The sequence below is a fragment of the Euprymna scolopes genome, chromosome 17 (genome assembly GCF_053919585.1).
Source record: "Euprymna scolopes isolate OS-2025 chromosome 17, ASM5391958v1, whole genome shotgun sequence".
NCBI classification, from domain to species: domain Eukaryota; kingdom Metazoa; phylum Mollusca; class Cephalopoda; order Sepiida; family Sepiolidae; genus Euprymna; species Euprymna scolopes.
In genome coordinates this window covers 12,553,327-12,572,604 of record NC_136498.1, presented here as the reverse complement: position 1 = coordinate 12,572,604, position 19,278 = coordinate 12,553,327, and positions in this window count along the sequence as shown.

Below are 19,278 nucleotides of genomic sequence, written 5' to 3'. Positions count from 1 at the left end.
TATAGCTGGAAATCTCTTCTCAATTATCAAATCATTTCTCTCTGATAGGTTCATAAGAGTAGTAGCTGATGGACAGAAATCAGAAGCTCACAGCATTAATGCTGGAGTCTCTCAAGGTTCCATCCTGGGCCCAACTCTCTTCTTGATTTACATTAATGATCTTTCAGATCACATCCTTACACCGTTCATAGACATTTATGCTGATGATACTACTATCTATGGTAGCACTTCTAAGACCATAAACAACTAAGTTCTCTTTGATTCTCTCTCCTCTGATATTGAGCACGTGGTAGAATGGGGAAAGGAGTGGCTGGTTTCTTTTAATACATCTAAAACCAAGCTTCTATCTTTACATTATCAACGCTCTGGTCCCCACCTGGCATCAATTGAAATGAATGGCTCTTGTCTTGGTGAGGCCACATGTTTTGACAAGCTTCTGGGCTTGACCCTTACTTCTGATCTGAAATGGAACACGTACATCAAATCTGTTGTCAAAACCGTTGGAAAAATGGTGGGATCCTTCTACTGATCCAGTAGATCTCTCACTGCTGATGCAATTCTGTACCTATATAAGAGTGAAGGTCGTTCAAGGATGGTGTATTGTTTCCACATCTGGGCAGGAGCTGTTAGAAAGAACTTATCCTGCATTGAGAGAGTTCAAAATAGACTTCGTAGTTTTGTAGGAGATGTCCTTTTCTCTTCCCTGCAACCTCTTTCTGACAGAAGAGATATTGCGAGTTTATCTTTGCTTTTTCGTTATTGTTATGGCAAGTGCTCGATTGAGCTTCAATCTATGCCCCCCTCGACAAACTTTCACAAGAAGCATCGTCTAGCTGAAAACACTATCAGTAATTCCCTCCACTCTTTATCTGTGCCTAAACCTAAACGTTGATTCCATGAACAAAGCTTCAATCTTAGAACTGCACGCCTGTGGAACTGTCTTCCGTTTTCCTGCTTTCCAGCTGACTACAATATGGTTGTCTTCAAGTCCAATGTATACAAGTTCTTAATAAGCTGTTCCCCTTAAGTTAACAAATTTACTTAATTTCCATTACTGACAATTACTATTTTGTCCAATTTCTACTGTACAGTCTTTAATCCTTATCCTCGAGTGACCTCTTGGCCTTGATAAGTGGTTATGCCCATGTAAAAAAAAAACTTGTGTCGCCTGTTATGTCTTGCTTGTGATAAATAGTGTAATCTATCATCTGCTAATCGTTAGAGCATTGACGCATATATATATATACATATATAACTTGTGTTATATATATATATATATATATATATATATATATATATATATAAACCAAGTTCGTCACAATTGTCACATTTACATTCATGACTATTTATCTCATGTATAATATGAATGTGTTTTTGCCCTCAAAAACGATTCCAACAATTAGATGAAATGATTATCCGTGCAAAACTATATGCAGTAAGATTAAGATTAAGAAATTGTGAGGGGGGAAGCCAATACATTTTTTCAACTCTCTAAACAAGAATACGCTTCACGGTATGTTTTTGAATAATCAGCCACTTGTGATTGGGCAATAGCGAAAGTATTCAGTTTCTATTTTCGATTTTAAGTCAATAAATTTAGGAGTCAGGTTTAGCTCGGGAGAGTTTCCAATTTGCGACAGTTGCGACAGTTGACTACAATTTGGGGCTCAGACCCGAAGTAAGCTTACCTAAAATATTGATTGATCAAATAAAGAATTTAATGGATAAGGAACGCCGTGTGTCTATAGAGACAATACATTCACAGTTTGATGCCAGTGTGGAAACAATACACACAATTATTCGCGAGGAAATGAAAATGCGGAAGATTTGAACTAATGCACCAAACCACAACTCCACCATTGTCACACACTATTGGACCAAGATGGCCATCAAGACAGTTCGTCATCCTCTTTTTAGCCCACAGATTGCTCCTAGTGACTTTTGCTTATTCCTTAAGCTGAAGGTAAACCTTAGACGCTATCGTTAAGATACAATTGAGGAGATGGAAGCTGCTGTTAGAAGGGTCATTGACACGCTAATACCAAAGGGCTTCGACGAGGCATCTCAGAAATTATCGGAGTGGTACAACAACTGTATTACTGTCTGAGGGGCTTAATTTGAAGGAAATTAAAGTTTCATGTGTATACTATCAATACAAGTCCCAATACGAAAAAAGTTTGGAAACTTATTGAAGGCACCTAGCAAATATCTAATATTATAAATATTGAATAATATGAAGATCGAATAATATAAATATCGAATTATATAAAAATAATATAAATATCGAATTATATAAAAATCGAAATGTCGAAAACCATAAATGTCGAAAAATATAAATATCGTAAAAATATAACTATCGAAAAAATAAATATAGGAAAAAATAAATATAGGAAAATATAAATATAGGAAAATATAAATATAGGAAAATATAAATATAGGAAAATATAGATATTATAACACAAATAAATATTAAAAAAAATATTTCGTGTGAATCACTAGGACTTATTTCCATTTCTATCTCGGGCAAATACAAGACTAAGTCTTGAATCTAAGTAAATTGAAAAGCCACCGAAAAATAATGCGGTTGGTGAGTCAAGAGTGATCAGCAGTAACGTAACCAAATCTCAAAGAAAAACCTTAAAAGCCGAGTGGATGGATTTAATAGTGTTGCACAGAAAAATAGTTAAGCCCAGGAGAGCAAGGCCATATATATTGCTATACTTGTTCTCATTTATTTGTCTTTCCAAAATGGCAGAGTTAAACACCAAGTAATTTGCAAAATTAAGACATTTTAGAAATTACAACAATCATTGCTTTTATTTTCGTATTTTCGATTTAAAGAACACACCTTAAGCTATACAAATATCAAGAAATATAATTTGAAATTAAAATTGTTTATTTATACGAAGGCCGTTTAATATTTTCCCTTCTTTCGTATCCTATTCCATTGATAATGTTTTTGCGATGCGCACGGATAGTTTGTTATACAGCAATCCGGAAACATATGAGCTGGTAAACATTGAGATGAATTGATCAATTAACAATGTATCATATTAAACGGTATGTCAAGTTAATATTAATACAGGAGCATAATCATTAACCTCAACGTTTCAAACTGGCTTCTGTTATCCGCGTTTAACGTATTGAAGCTGAAATAAGTCGTTTCTATACACATCAAAATGGCCGGCATTAGAAAACATAAGCCTCAGGTAACCCAAATAAATCAACGGATATTTGAGAGTAATTAAATTAATTACATCATGCCAAAATATATTTCCACAAAACGGAAAATATAACGGAGAATAATTACACAAGAGATCCGATGATTAAGGCATTTCCTATCTAAGCATAACTCATATTCTTATATAATTGGAGTGTTGCGTGCTTGAAGCATGGTGTGCATTAAATAAAGTGAGGTAAGAAAGACTATGCCAATGCGTAGATAGTTGGAAATATAAAATATAAGACACACGTACACGCACACACACATACATATATATTTAAATTATATTTATATTTCTTTACACAAGTCTTTTTCGATTTTTGCAAGACACGTTACCTACAAATTATCACCAAAACAGAATCCTTGATATACTACATTTCAAGTGTTCAACATAGTGGTCTTAGTTATCTATCTATGTGTATATCTTTTTATTTACTATTATATATAGACTTTGCACAACTATTCGCAAGACATTGCAAAACTATTGGTACAATATTGCAAAATTATTCGTACGATATTTAAAAACTATTCGTACCATATTGCAAGATTATTTGTACCATATTGCAAAATTATTTGTACAATATTGCAAAACTATTCGTACGATATTGCAAAACTATTCGTACGATATTGCAAAACTATTCGTACGATATTGCAAAATTATTCGTACGATATTGCAAAATTATTCGTACCATATTGCAAAACTATTCGTACAATATTGCAAAACTATTCGTACAAAATTGTAAAATTATTCGTACAATATTGCAATACTATTCGTACAATATTGCAAAACTATTCGTACAAAATTGCAAAATTATTCGTACAATATTGCAAAATTATTCGTACAATATTGCAAAACTATTCGTAAAATATTGCAAAACTATTCGTACGAAAAAAACGAAGAAATTGTATTGTAAATATAAATAATTATTTTAATTTTATTTAAAAAATTTGCATATGATATTTTAGTGTTTGTTTATAGAAATACGGATCTAACTTTTAAAAGTATTTAAACGTGTTATATTATTAGATAATTTTTATTTTTTATCAGTGATATTTTCATTAGGTTCTTATGCATTTATTGTACCGCGATGAAATAACATTATTATTTAGAAACCCATTCTTAACGCGGGCTTTGTTTACTATTCTGTACTTTCACCTAACAATTTAAGAAACTAAAGACACCGTAAAAATTGATTTAACTTGAAAATTTTCTCTAAGGAACCCCGTGTTTACAAAGTACCAAATTTAGTATCATTTTAGCCATAGTTAGTACGATAGTGCTTGTCGAGAAAGAATCGACAGATCGGTCTTGCAAATACGTCGTTTTAAAGAGTACTTATTGTCATATCGAAAATAGTAATATATCCAAAAATTCCGAAAATTCGTCAAGTAGAAAATTAATTATAGTTTAGTCATGTTTACAGGGAGAAATTTGGGAGAATAGCATTTCCTTCAGATATGAACACATTGAAGATTGCAAATGCAAACGACACACTTATCTTCCTTCTTCGATACTTTAATCGCGGACTTTTAAGACCATAACGATAGACCTTTTTTTACTAAAAACACAATAGCAGTTGTTTTACTCGATACATATTCGTAATATTGCGGAAATATTACTGTTTTCAGTATGACAGTACAGTAAATATTGTTTAAAACAGCATATTAAAAATATGTCGACACTATCTTAACAAGCAGCATCGTATTTACTATAGTTAAAATGATACTAAATTTGCTACTTTGTAAACACGGGGTGACTAAACTTGAAGATAACATTTAGTATTCACAGACCGTGGCAATCTCTTTTTTTTATAGAAAATTTTCAAGTTAAATTAATTTTTACAGTATTTTTTCTTTATTAAATTGTTAGGTGAAAGTACAGAATAGTAAACAAAGTCCGCGTTAAGAATAGGTTTCTAAATAATATCGTTATTTCATAAGTGCATAAGCACCTAATAAAAATCTTACTGATAAAAAAAATATATAATAATTAGGGCGGTGACAACCGCATATTCTTTTCATTGTTTGTACTCTTGAGTATATATATCCGTTAATATCTTACATGTTTTTATATAGACTGATGTGGTTCTCGGTTAATTGAGTATGTCTTGCTGTGTCGGATATATACTTGATAGTAAAAAGAATGAAACGAATACTCCGTTGTCACAGCCCTATTAATATTACACGTTTAAATACTTTTGAAAGTTAGATCCGTATTTCGATGAACAAACCCTAAAACATCATATGCAAATATTTTTTAAAATAACATTAACATTATTATTTATATTTACAACACATTACAGTAGAAACCCGGGATACAGCATGAAAAATTAGCAACAAATGCAATGTATTATATAATACTTATTAAATAATCAAATAACATTATAAATAACACCGTAAGACGAAGCAAATGCCGTAACACCCTCCCCATGTCTAGGGAATCTAAACTAGAATCAGGTGACCAGCTCTTCATGTGCTTTAAGCTAACCTTACAACATAGCATTAGCTACCTGTGTTTTCTTTGTCGCTCTCCATCAATCCAGGACTGTACTATAATCAACCATGTTTCTGACAGCATAGATGTAGCACTCTCCCTTGACACTAGGGCCCAAATACATGTATTTGGTGGCTTTAACAGCCACCACAGAAATTGGCTTGGCTTCTCTAACTACACTGACACAGCTGGTAGCGTCATCGATAACTTTGCTATATCCCATTCCCTGACACAGACAGTAACACTCCCGACCCCTCTCCCAGATCGCCAGGACCAGCAAGCCTCACTTTTGGATCTATTTCTTACAACTGTTCCTGTTGATTGTGTAACAAATGCTCATTGCCCACTCGGGAATGCTGATCACGCTGTAGTAATGATAGACATTGCTCTAAACTCTCGATCCCAAGTTGAAAAGTCATTGCTCAAAATGACAAGGTACTATAATAAGGCTTACTGAAATGCCATTAAAGATGACATCATAGACGCCCTATGAGAAAATATCTTTTCTCTTACAGCCGAACAGTGCATAAATGAGATTACTGAATGATTCAAACATCAATTGAAGCATATGCACCTACAGGGAAGTTCTATAGTAAACCCCACTCTCCAATGGTTTACTTCTACATGCGCAGTTGCCATTGCTCTGAGACAACATGCATACCGTAGATTTATCCGGCACAACAAACAGACAAACGTATATAGAAGCTAGAAATAATTGCAAGAAAGAAGTAGCATCAGCTAAGCGTAAATACATTGAAACCACCAGGAAACGCGTTGAAGCACAACAATTAGGAACTCGTGATTTCTGGAAAATCTACAACATGTAGAAAATATTGGGTAATCGACAATACCCCCGCTATCAAACAATCACGAGGTTGTTTGCACAGCAACTGAGAAAGCTAACATGGTTGCCCGTCAGTTTGCCCCAAACTCTACCTTGGACCCAACAAGCCATTCCCTTCCTGATTTTCCTCTGCAGACAGAAACCACGTAAGATGATCTAAAGATCATGCTCTCCTAAGTACATGATATAAAAATAGCTACCTCAAAAGCATGTGGACTTGACCTCATCCCAGCTGTGCTATAAAAAAAATGCTCCGCCGAGGTCGCTCCTGTTCTCTCTAAACTCTTTTACAAATGCCATTACGAATCTTGCTTTCCTGGCTGCTGGAAAACTGCTTTTGTAGTACCAGTTTACAAAACTTTGGCGAAAGAACTGACCCATTAAATTATCACCCAATTAGCATCCTCCCTCTTTTCGCCAAAATATTTGAGTCCTTTATTAATCAAGCTCTAGTCCACCACCTTACAGCTGCTAAACTTGTCAGACCAATGATATGGATTTAGGCAAGCCCGTTATACTGCAGATATTCTAACTGTAATCTCTGAACATTTATATCAAGATATATCTGAATAAGGCAGGGGAGAGGAGGGCAGTAGCCCTAGATATATCTAAGTCTCATCCCTACACACTTAAGAATCCTAGATGTAAGAAAGCGTTTTACTCTAATAACTTCTTCCCTAAGAACGGCAGGACTTTAGAATTCTCTTCTGGTTTCCTGCTTCCACAACTGTACAAAGGGACATACCTCGCAGGGATACTATGTAAGGAGTTGAGCAGCAAGATATCTGTTCACATTACACTTGAACTTCTCCATGTCAGTACAGTTAGGTAAGCAGGAACCCGGAAGGGAGTTCCAAAGCCTAGGATTTCTGAGGAAAAAACTGTTAGAAATGCAGGCATTCTTACATTTAGTGATCTTTATTGTGTATGGGTGGGATTTTGCTGCTTGTCGAGTTTGTCGGGAGCATTCACGTCGAGAGAGTGCAGATGCTTGTAGTTCCTAGAAGCATCCACAATTAAAATACTTGAAAAACAGACAGAGGGATGGAACATTTCATCGAGAGCACAGAAGCTGAAACTTATATGACAGTTCAGGACCTATCAGATTTGTGGCTCTCTTCTGAATACTATCGAGTAGCGAAAAATTGGTAGCAGGTGCACCAACCCAAATGTGACAACAATACTCCGTACATGAGTGAATAGTGGCCTTGTAGAGGTACGGAATAGTTCCAGGTGTAAGTAACTTTCTAGCACGGTAGAGAGAGAACTCACCTTCCTCGCAGCGGCTCTGGAAATACTCTCAATGTATCTGTTACAATTCCTGTTACATGTGAACGTTAAGCCGAGAAGTTTGAAAGAAGTACTTTCAGGTAGTGTATATTTAGCCATAGCTATCAGTGGTTGAGAAGGATTCTTGTAATTATTGAAGGAAACATCTTTAATCTTGGCAGCATTGAATGTGACCATCCATTTTTGTCCCCCATTCAACTACTGATTGGAGGTATTTCTCTAGTGTTTCTGCGATTTCATTAGATATGTGCTTATTTGTTTTTCCCTCGCGCCTGTTATAGAGAGTGGTGTCATCAGCAAATATACCCATCGCAGAGATAATTTTATCAGGGGGGTCATTTATGAATATCAGGAATAATAAAGGTCCAAGGATAGACCCCTGATGTACACCCGCAATTATATCATATTGTTTAGATGTACGACCCTCGAGGACAACCTGGATCCTTATCTTATTTTAAAAAGATTTAATTATGTTAAGTATTCGTCCTGTTTTACCGTATGATCTGATTTTCCTGAGAAAACCATCGAGCCATACCCTGTCAAAAGCCTTAGATATATCTAGGACTACTGCTCTCCCCTCCCCTGCTTTGTTCAGTGTATGGTATATACGTTCAGAGATTACAGGTTGGATATCTGCTGTAGAAGGGCTTGCCTAAATCCATATTGTTGGTCGGTTAGAAGTTTAGCAGCTGTGAAGAGATGGAGAAGAGCTAGAGTTAATAGAAATTGAACAATTGATTAATTATCAAACTATTTATGCATGCTTCTCTTTCTCAAACAAACATGACTACAAACGCCATAACTACGCAGCCAGAGTTTAAGCTAGACGTAACAAGGACGAATGGAAACCTTGCTTATGGACATCTAGAATTCGAACGCGCTCAACTTCTGTGAGTTTGTTTGCTTTAGGCATGGTGACACCTTTACGAAGTGATTGTTAATCTGTAACTGAATTAAAAACAAACAATTTATACCCCTGGCCTTATAGTTTGGATCAAGTGTAAAATGCCTCATTTTATAAAAATGTGAATTCCTGAATTAAATGTTTGGAATGCAGCGTTTATTGATAACCTTTTAACTTGTAGTATTGGTAGCTTTAAGTGGGAGAAGTTTAAAATCTATCACGAAAAAAGGTAAGTCTTCGTTTCTTTATCTCGGGTTATTTCTGGTAAAGAGGGCGATAGCTGTGTCAATTAATTTCTAACAACCTCACAGGTGCATATGAGAAGTTTATCCCTGCACAAGCAGAAAAGGACCAGCCTATAAAATCAACAGTACATTTTTTTTTATTTATTTTAGAGCACAATTAAATCATAATACTAAGCTTTTGTACGTCCAACTTAAAGTAATTATATAAAAATAATTTCATAAAATTAACAGCTGGTTCTTTTGATAAGACACAGGCTCGTTTTAAATGAATGTTTCGGTTTCGAGCATAATTGAACCATGGTACTTGACTGTTGCATTTTAAACTTGAAGTGAACTTATTATTTACACATAATTTTCTAAAATCAATAGTATATTCTCTAAAGTGCAATGTAGACTACAATGTATTGTGGATTAAGTTACTATGGACTGCTTGGAACATTTCTCTCGGTAAACGGAGAGAAAGTACATTGTGAAGAACTTTTACTAGAGCAATCAATCTATATGATTAAAAACAAGGCGAATTCACCGATTTAGATGACAATAAAAGTATGGAAGAGTGGAACATTTGTTTGATCCCGGACATCGTCGCCATGCTAGTGTATATATATATATATATATATATATATATATATATATATATATATATATATATATATATATACCTACTTCATTTACTCACATAATCATCATAAGCCTGAAGAGTCCTAGAGTGGATGAAACGCGGAATATTCGGTGTAGCTTAATCGCCATATATATTTTATAACTATATATATATATATATATATATATATATATATATATATACATATATATATATATATATATATATATATATATATATATATATATATAATAGGACAACAAGAGTATGAAATGACGACACAAAACTATATATAGGTAGATATAGAATGGATCATTTATTGAATAATGGAATATAGGCAAAATTTGGGGGAAAGAAGGGACTCTTTATGCCAGGGCATTTCGAAGCCTAACGTTTCTCATCAGAGGAGTAGAGAAGGTGCTAGGTAGCATGGGGGAGATGCGGCGTCTAGCGTAATGTTCGTTAGGGATGAAAAAGATTAACAGGTATTATAGAGTGTTGGGGGAAGCTTTAATGAATTCTAAATAAATAAGAAGAAGCTTACTATATATAGTATGATATACAAGAATATAAATTGTCTTTAATATAGTATTGAGATTAATGGGTATATTTATTATGGTTACATAGGGGGTGCATTCTTGCTGAGTGGTAATTTATTTTAACGGTTTATGAGGTGTCTATTTTCTATGGAGTGGGTAATTTTTGATTAATTTGGAGGGGGGGTTATGTAAGGTTGTAAAACTGAAAGGTAATATGCGGCAATATATTTATAAGTTTCTACCGTTATGATATATGGAGTATGATCATAAGGGGGCGGTTGGAGATTAGGGTGGCAATGCATATTAGTGCGTATAACTTGATGTAAAAGGTTAAGTATACATATTGATATTAAAATGGGGAGTAAGGGAACCATAACTACTTATGAGAGTGGTAAAAATATACCAAATAATAGTAGGGTAATTATAATAGTACGGAAGATAATAGTAATGGCAATTATAATAAGAGTAGTAATAATAAAGTTGGAAATAAATTAGATGTAAAATTAAATATGAAAAAAAAATTAACATTAAGAAACAGTAGGAATTTATCCTAAATATAAGTAATTGTAAATATAGTTTAACTATTAAATATGAAGGCAGTTAACGATGCAAATAAACCAATCTACACAATTTATTAAAACATGAATTGAAGATAACATTGGAAGAAGAAATATCTTTTAAACATGTCTACAACGCTTATATTAGCAAGAGTAATTCAGAATTAGTAAAATGAATAACGATGAAAATAATCTTAAAAAAATCACAAAACGCGCGATCAGCCATTTTCCGTGAAAGAAGACATAAACAAAGATGAAACAGACAAATTATTTTGATTCGATTTGACATCGACGCAATCGATATTTGCTGATTTTCGGTAACACACACACACACACACACACACACACACACACACACACACACAAATGATGGAGGCTTTGTTATTGACCGAAAATTTGAAACTTTAAATAAATATATTTATTTAAAAGTTACAAATCGCAAGAACTTTCTTGTTAACATATATATATATATATATATATATATATATATATATATATATATATAGACATATACATATATATATACATATATATATGTGTGTGTGTGTGTGTGTGTGTGTGTGTGTGTGTAGCATGATAAATCTAACCGAAATACGTATGCATGCTTGCATCCTTATCGGTGTAGTAAATAATTTCAACGTAGGATAATCAGATAAGCAACTCACCGTTTAGAATTAAAATATAGTCGTGCTACACGTTGTAAAGAAGCAACGGACGACTCAAGCTAGAATGGCGAAGGAAATATTACACAACTTCGCGATTGAAAATATGAATAATGGAGTAAAGCGAACTATACACCACAGGCTAACGAAAGAGTCAAAAATGATGTGCTGTCAAATTTACAAAGTAAAATAAAGTAAATAAAATATATGGTTGAAATATTATTTTATCTTAGCAAATAAAAATTGCAAAAAAAAAAAAAAGGAATGAACTCACGTGAAATTTTCACGTGACATTTTCCTGGTGCGTTTCTTTAAAAAATCGTCAGTTGAATATAGTTTAATACGAATATATTTTATTTCTGTTTTATTTTATTTCAAATAATTTCGTTTTACTCTTCATTATGTCTCTTCGTACGAAAGCGCATTTTAAAATGTGACACTAAATGACTTCACACCCTCTATCTTTATATATATATATATATATATATATATATATATATATATATATATATATAGTTATATATATATATATATATATAGTTATATATATTAGCATGGGTGCCCGGCGTTGCCCGGGTGTTTGGAGGTGTGTGTTGAGCATAAAAAAGTGGTAGTAGGCAGGCAGGCTCGAACCCGTACCACGAAAAAGGAAAAGAACATGAAAAAAAGTGACGTCTTTGCTGTTACGACCACCGCCGAACCGGAAGTGACGTAGGTTTAAATTAAGGCTAGACAATCGAAAAGAGGGGATGACTTTCGAAAATATCGACGAAAAAAGCAACCCCTTCCTGTATAAAAGTGCCCAATTGAGGGTGTAGAAATTAATTTTTTTAGCCAATTTTTAGGTACTTGTCGTCCGAAGGGTCGAGCTTCAAAACGATCTTGATCTTGTGAAAATCCGTCGCCTTTGTCGAAGGTTTTAGGCAGATATGTAAACATACATACATTTATTTATATATTGGTAGCTAAAATTTTCGACCCAAAGCCATTCAAAAGCTTGCCCTATCTCTGAATATCCTTTATGTAAAATTTCAAATGTTTAGACCAGAAATTGTCTGAGTAATTTGGTAGAGACCGTAGAGGTAAAATCTTTTTTAATCTGATCCCTATTATGACTCCTTAAAATTTATTGTTTTGGGCTCAAATCAAGTTATTAAGTAAGATCCATGTCCAAGGAACCTGTATCTAAGATTTCAAGTGTTTATACCCAAAATTGTCGGAAGAGTTTGGTAAAGTTCTTAAAGGTGAAATCGTTTAAATTTGACCCCTTAACTGCCAAATTTCTGGCGAAAACAGATTACAAAGATTTTCCAAAAATCTCAGTACCCTGTATATCACAGAGACACATACACAGAAACGTTCACTATATATATATATATATATATATATATATATATATATATATATATATATATATATATATATATATATTAGCATTTCAGCCCGGCGTTGCCTGGGTGTTTGGAGGTGTATGCTGAGCCCCAAAAAACAAAAAAAAAATCAATTTTTTTAACTTTTAAATTTATCATTTAGGGCTCAAATCAAGTTATTAAGTTAGATCCATGTCCAAGGAACCTATATCTAAAACTTCATGTGTTTAGACCCAAAATTGTAGGAGGAGATTGGTAGAGTTCTCAAAGGTTAAATCGTTGAACTTTGGCCCCTTAATCGTAATATTTATGTCCGAAAACAAATCACATCGATTTTCCCAAATCTCAGTACCCTGTATATCAAATTTCGAATTTTTAGGCTTAAAATTGACAGAGTTATGTCGTGGGGAAATGTACACAGACAAATACACACACACACACACACACACGTTCACGTTTATATATATACTAGCATGGGTGCCAGGCGTTGCCCTGGTGTTTGGAGGTATATGCTGAGCAAAAAAACAAAAACAAAAAAAGACGGTCAATTTTTTTTATTTGACTCCTATTATGACCCCTTAATATTTATTGTTTTTAGCTCAAATCAAGTTATTAAGTTAGGTCTATATCCAAGGAACCTAAATCTAAAATTTCAAGTGCGTAGACCCAAAATTTTCGGAGGAGTTTGGTAGAGTTCTCAAAGGTAAAATCGTTGAACTTTGACTCCTTAATCGCATAATTTCTGGCCAAACACCGATCACATCGATTTTCCCAAATCTCAGTAACCTGTATATCAAATTTCGAGTCTTTAGACTAAAAATTAACAGAGTTACTGCGTAAGGAAATGTACACAGGCACACAGACACACAGACACACAGATACGCAAACACACGCACAGACACTTTCACCTATATATATATATATATATATATATATATATATATATATATATATATATATATATATATATATACTAGCATGGGTGGCCGGCGTTGCCCGGGTATTTGGAGGTGTATGCTTAGCAACAAAAAATATAAAAAAAACGGTAAATTTTTTTTATTTGACCCCTATTATGACCCCTTAACATTTATTGTTTTGGGCAAATCAAGTTATTAAGATTGATCCGTGTCCAAGGAACCTATATCTAAAATTTCAAGTGTGTAGACGGAAAATTGTCGGAGTAGTTTGGAAGAGTTCTCAAAGGTCAAATCGTTGAACTTTGACCCCGTTATCGCCAAAGTTCTCTCCGAAAACCAATCATATCGACTTTCCCAAATCTCAGTAACTTGCATATCAAATTTCGAATCAGTAGGTTTAAAATTGACAGAGTTATTGCGTAAGGATACACAGACACAAACACAGACACACAAACAGACACGTTCACTTTTATATATATAGAGAAATAGATAGATAGATAAATGGATAGACTAATAGATTAAACAAAAATATATACGTATGCATAAATATATATGGAAACATTTTTTTGTTTAATGTGAAGATTAACAGGGAATTACTTAAAATGAATGTTTAAAAAGAATATGCAAATTAGCTAGATCTTTTGCTAGTGAATGCATTTCCACAACCCATATATAAGAAAATTGTATTTTCTTTTTAAATGAATAGAAAAGAGAGTTTTTAATATGAATATAAATACACACAAAAGAAAAACAAATTCATAGGAGTACACACACACACACACATATATATATATATATATATATATATATATATATATATATATATATACTAAGATGTGTGCCCGTTGTTGCCCGGGTGTTTGGAGGTGTATGCTGTGCAAAAAAAAAAAACGCTCATTTTTTTTTAATTTGATCCCGATTATGATCCCTTAAAATGTATTGTTTTTGGCTCAAATGGAATTATTAAGTTAGATCCAGGTCCAAGGAACCTATATCTAAAATATCAAGTGTTTAGACACAAAATTGTTAGAGGAGTTTTGTAGAGTTCTCAAAGATCAAATCGTTGAACTCTGACCCTTTCACAGCGAAATTTCTGGCCGAAAACCGATTACATAGATTTTCGCAAATCTCGGTACCCTGTATATCAAATTTCGAGTCTGTAGACTGAAAGTTAACAGAGTTATTGCGAATGAAAATGTACACAGACACAAAGACAGACAGACACTCAGCCACGTTCACTTTTATAGATATACTAGCATGGGTGCCCAGCGTTGCCCGGGTGTTTGGAGGTGTATGCTGAGTAAAAAACAAAGGTAATTTTTTTGAAAATGCCCCCTATTATGACCCCTGAAAATTTATTGTTTTGGGCTCCAATCGTGTTATTCAGTTAGATCCATGTCCAAGGAACCTATATCTAAAATTTCAAGTGTTTAGAGTCAAAATTGTCGGATGAGTTTGGTAGAGTTCTCAAAGGAAAAATCGTTGAACTCTGACCCCTTTAAGCCAAATTTCTGGCCTAAAACCGATCATATAGATTTTCGCAAATCTCAGTACCTTGCATATCAAATTTCGAGTCTGTAGACTTAAAATTAACAGAGTTATTGCGAAGAAAAATGTACACCGACAGACAAACAGACAGACAAACACGTTCACTTATATATATATATATATATATATATATATATATTTATATATATACATGTAATTATATATATATATGTACATATATATTTATATATATACATATAATTATATATATATATATATATATATATATATATATATATATATAAAGTCTTTGTATCGCTTTATTGCAGGTCAATTCTTTTTAAATTTTGAAATTGCTATAAAACTCAGAGAATTGAAAGTTGATACACTGGAATAGCATAACAATGTGCCTTATTTCAAACAAAATTCCAGACGATGTTTGACGTTATTTGAGATACTCAACAAGAAGACTGTTTTAAATTTCGTCTTCGAAAAAATATTATTAAAAGAGGCTCTTAGTGTTTAGCGTTGTTTGAAAGGCTAGAAGTGCCCAGCAGTGTTTGAAAGACTAGTAGTGTCTAGCAGTGTTTGAGAAACTAGTAGTGTCTAGCAGTGTTTGAGAAACTAGTAGTGTCTAGCAATGTTTGAGAAACTAGTAGTGACTAGCAGTGTTTGAGAAACTAGTAGTGTCTAGCAGTGTTTGAGAGGCTCGTAGTGTTTAGCGTTGTTTGAAAGGCTAGTAGTGTCTCGCGGTGTTTGAGAAACTTTCAATTTTCAAAGTACAACGCGTCTTAAGTCAGGTAACATGTTAAAGGTAGAAAAAACAATATGATCCATTATAATCTCTATTCGTTTAATATTATTTGTTTAAATATTTGAGTGTAATATATAAACTACCCCTCCTGATTTCTGGCTTTGGGGCTATCTAAAGGATAGCGTTTATGGCAAGAAGCCTGATACAATAGCGTCTTTAAAGTTATTTATTGAAGAGGAGATTGCGCGGATATCAGCTGACATGATTACACGTGTTACACAATCAGTGGTTAATCGCTTCCAGCGATTGATAGAGAGAAATGGACGACAATTAACAAAATAAACATATTTCATGTTTGTTTCATTTTATATTTCAATGTATGGTACTTAAATATACGTGTATTGCTAATATCGTTTTTCTTTAAAATGTTACCTGACTTTTTGACCACCCTGTAGACACTTTGAATTTTCACAAAACCAGTTTTGTCTCGGTCACAACAATTTTATATTTCATGGCGAAATAGCTTGTAATTAAAAATAGGATTTTTGTAAACGTTCGTATGACATTATTAATTCCGATATGTTCAATTCGGTTCCAAGAACTGGACTGTCCTGCCCTGTCGGTTGTTTTTTATAACTTTTTTTTTGGATATAAAGCGTTATTGATATGCAAATCAGTGCACATAACACAACATATTGTATGTTAGTAGTCGGAATATAAATGAATGCAGTAACATTTGTTTTTAGTCTTGCAGTATATATATATATATATATATATATATATATATATATATATATATATATATAGGGAGAGAGAGGTAGACAGAGAGAGGGGGATTAAGCGTAAAATTACATAGAGACTTTATTAAGTATTAAGAAACAGAAACAGATTACAGAGAACGGAATAAGAGAAAACCCTCTTTAGGCCATGGTATTTCGAAGCAAAATAAAGAAATTATGCACTCTCCATTGTCAGACTTAAAACACTTTAGACAATGAAGTACGTGGTCTTTACTAACGAAATAGTAAAAAAAGCGAAGGTCTGACGTTGAGGAAAGAAAGGGGGACGTGGTAGCGGCTAATCCCTCGTGGCGGTCACTTCATTGAAAGGGAAAAGAAAACACAGGTGTTGGTAGTGAAGGGCCACAAGTTGTTCTCTCCAAAGTAAGGGGAAATAAGGGGCGGTAAAAAGAAGGACCGTGAGTCACGACAATATATATATATATATATATATATATATATATATAAGTTAAGAAGATAAAGAGTACAGTTACATAGAAACTTTATTACGTTATCAAGTCGCTAAGAGTTACAGAAAGGAGAATAAGAAAAAAAACATTAGGTTATAGTATTTCGAAGATAATTGATTCTCCTGAGAAGCATAGAACACCCGGTATAATAAAAAAAGTAGAGGTTTAAAAACAATAACGACTTTGGAAACATTCAGAATTGTTGAATATTTCTATTTCTCGAGGCTTTCAAATTTCAATATTCAATTTCAATTTCAATTTCCTGGAAAAATAAAAACATTCAACTTAGAAATAGCAACGGTGTTTTTTTTTTTTAGATTAGAATTGACAAAATATATAAGTGGGTATAGTGAGGAGGATAAAACAGATAGGAGACAGGAGATTGAAGATTATAAAAATATTTAAAACAATATATATAAACTTGATTTTTTTTTAAATATTTAAAAAATTCAGAAACTTGAAAAAAAATTAATTTAAAATAATTTTTAAAAAGTAAGAATTTTAAAAAATACAATAAAGGTTTTATAAAAACTTTAATTATAAAATATAAATAAAGATAAATTAAATACGGAGAAAGCAAGAGAAGAGTAAGACAAAAAAAAAGAAAAGAAAATTGAAATGTAAAACAGCTAACATACTTTGAAGATAATGGATCAGGAATAAATGAAACGAGAGTTAATATCCGGTACATTCTCTTGCAGAATTTATTGATATTCACTTTCTTATTTTCTTTCTCTTTTCTTTAAGAAGCTTCACATGCCTGCTGGCACTGACTTACGCTAGAATGTATTGGGGACTAAATCACTGCCGGGGGACATGCGAAGCTTCCTCTTGGTGTATCGCTTTGGTTACTCGACGAGAAAAAGCAATTAATGTATTTGATTTAAAAACGGATAATTTCACGGATTTCAGTGATAATAAAGGACTTGAAAGTGTGAAACATCCGTACGTACATTTGATAGAGAAGAAGGTGGGAGGTTGACCCAGAGGGCAGGGTAAAATGTAAACTTTGGAAAAGTTGAAATATTTAAATGATAATGTGATAAAAAAAACCTGCATCCGAGATTCTTATATTTTATCACTTTTTAACAAAAATGTAATAACAAAATAGCAATCTAAAATCTATTATGAATTTAATTTTCAATTTTATATATTGATTGAGTTTACTCTTAAAACTATTTCTGGAGAGCGAACTATTTATGTTTCAATTTTTGTAACCGACAAATAAATAATATCGCGAATGAAATTGCCTTTCCTAATATTTCTTAAGGATTTTCCATTCATTATGCGATACATTGATTTCTTCGTTTAGACATTGACTTAAGATTTGTTATGTAACGTGTGTTGAACTGATGATTTTATAATCACTTAAGTTATGTTGATCTGATCATTTTATGATAGTAAGCAAATCAATCCGTTTGTTAAGTTCGTTCAATAATTAAATAATATTAATTAATAATTTTACTTTAGACTTTCCTGCTACGTATAAAGTCATTGAAACAAAATAACCCTAATAAAATTAGACAATATTAATATGTGATATTGTAAGTGATACAATTCCTAGAAAAAAATAAATATATATTGTTTGAAGTTACTGAACGGTCATGCTACAGTAATAAACCTCATGTATTGCAGTACGGACGCAAATTTAGTAGTGTGAGGCTTATGTACTATTCGACTTCTCTACCAGCCAATATATATATATATATATATATATATATATATATATATATATATATATATATATATATATAAAAGAGGTGGATGTAGTTTTCTTGAAGCATTGTATAGTATGTAGTTAAATAGAATTGTAGAAAGCGGTACAATGCAGAGATAACGGAAAGACACAAGCTGAAGCAGGTGAGAAAGTTTTATTAATACAACTTACAAATACATGTGTACATATTAATATATTTCTTATACGCATTATATTTGCACAGTGGTCACCTGGAAAAGTCAGTTTGGTGGTATATCCGTGTTATATGATATTTCGAGAAAAATCTCTTCGTCAGATATTTATTTAACTTTGGTTCAAACGTGTTCTGTAAACAGTAATAGTATCGCGGCAAACAATCGCCCGGAACTTGTAGATAGTATTTTAATTTAATATGGTTAGTTTTATTTTAAATTCAATTCTTTAT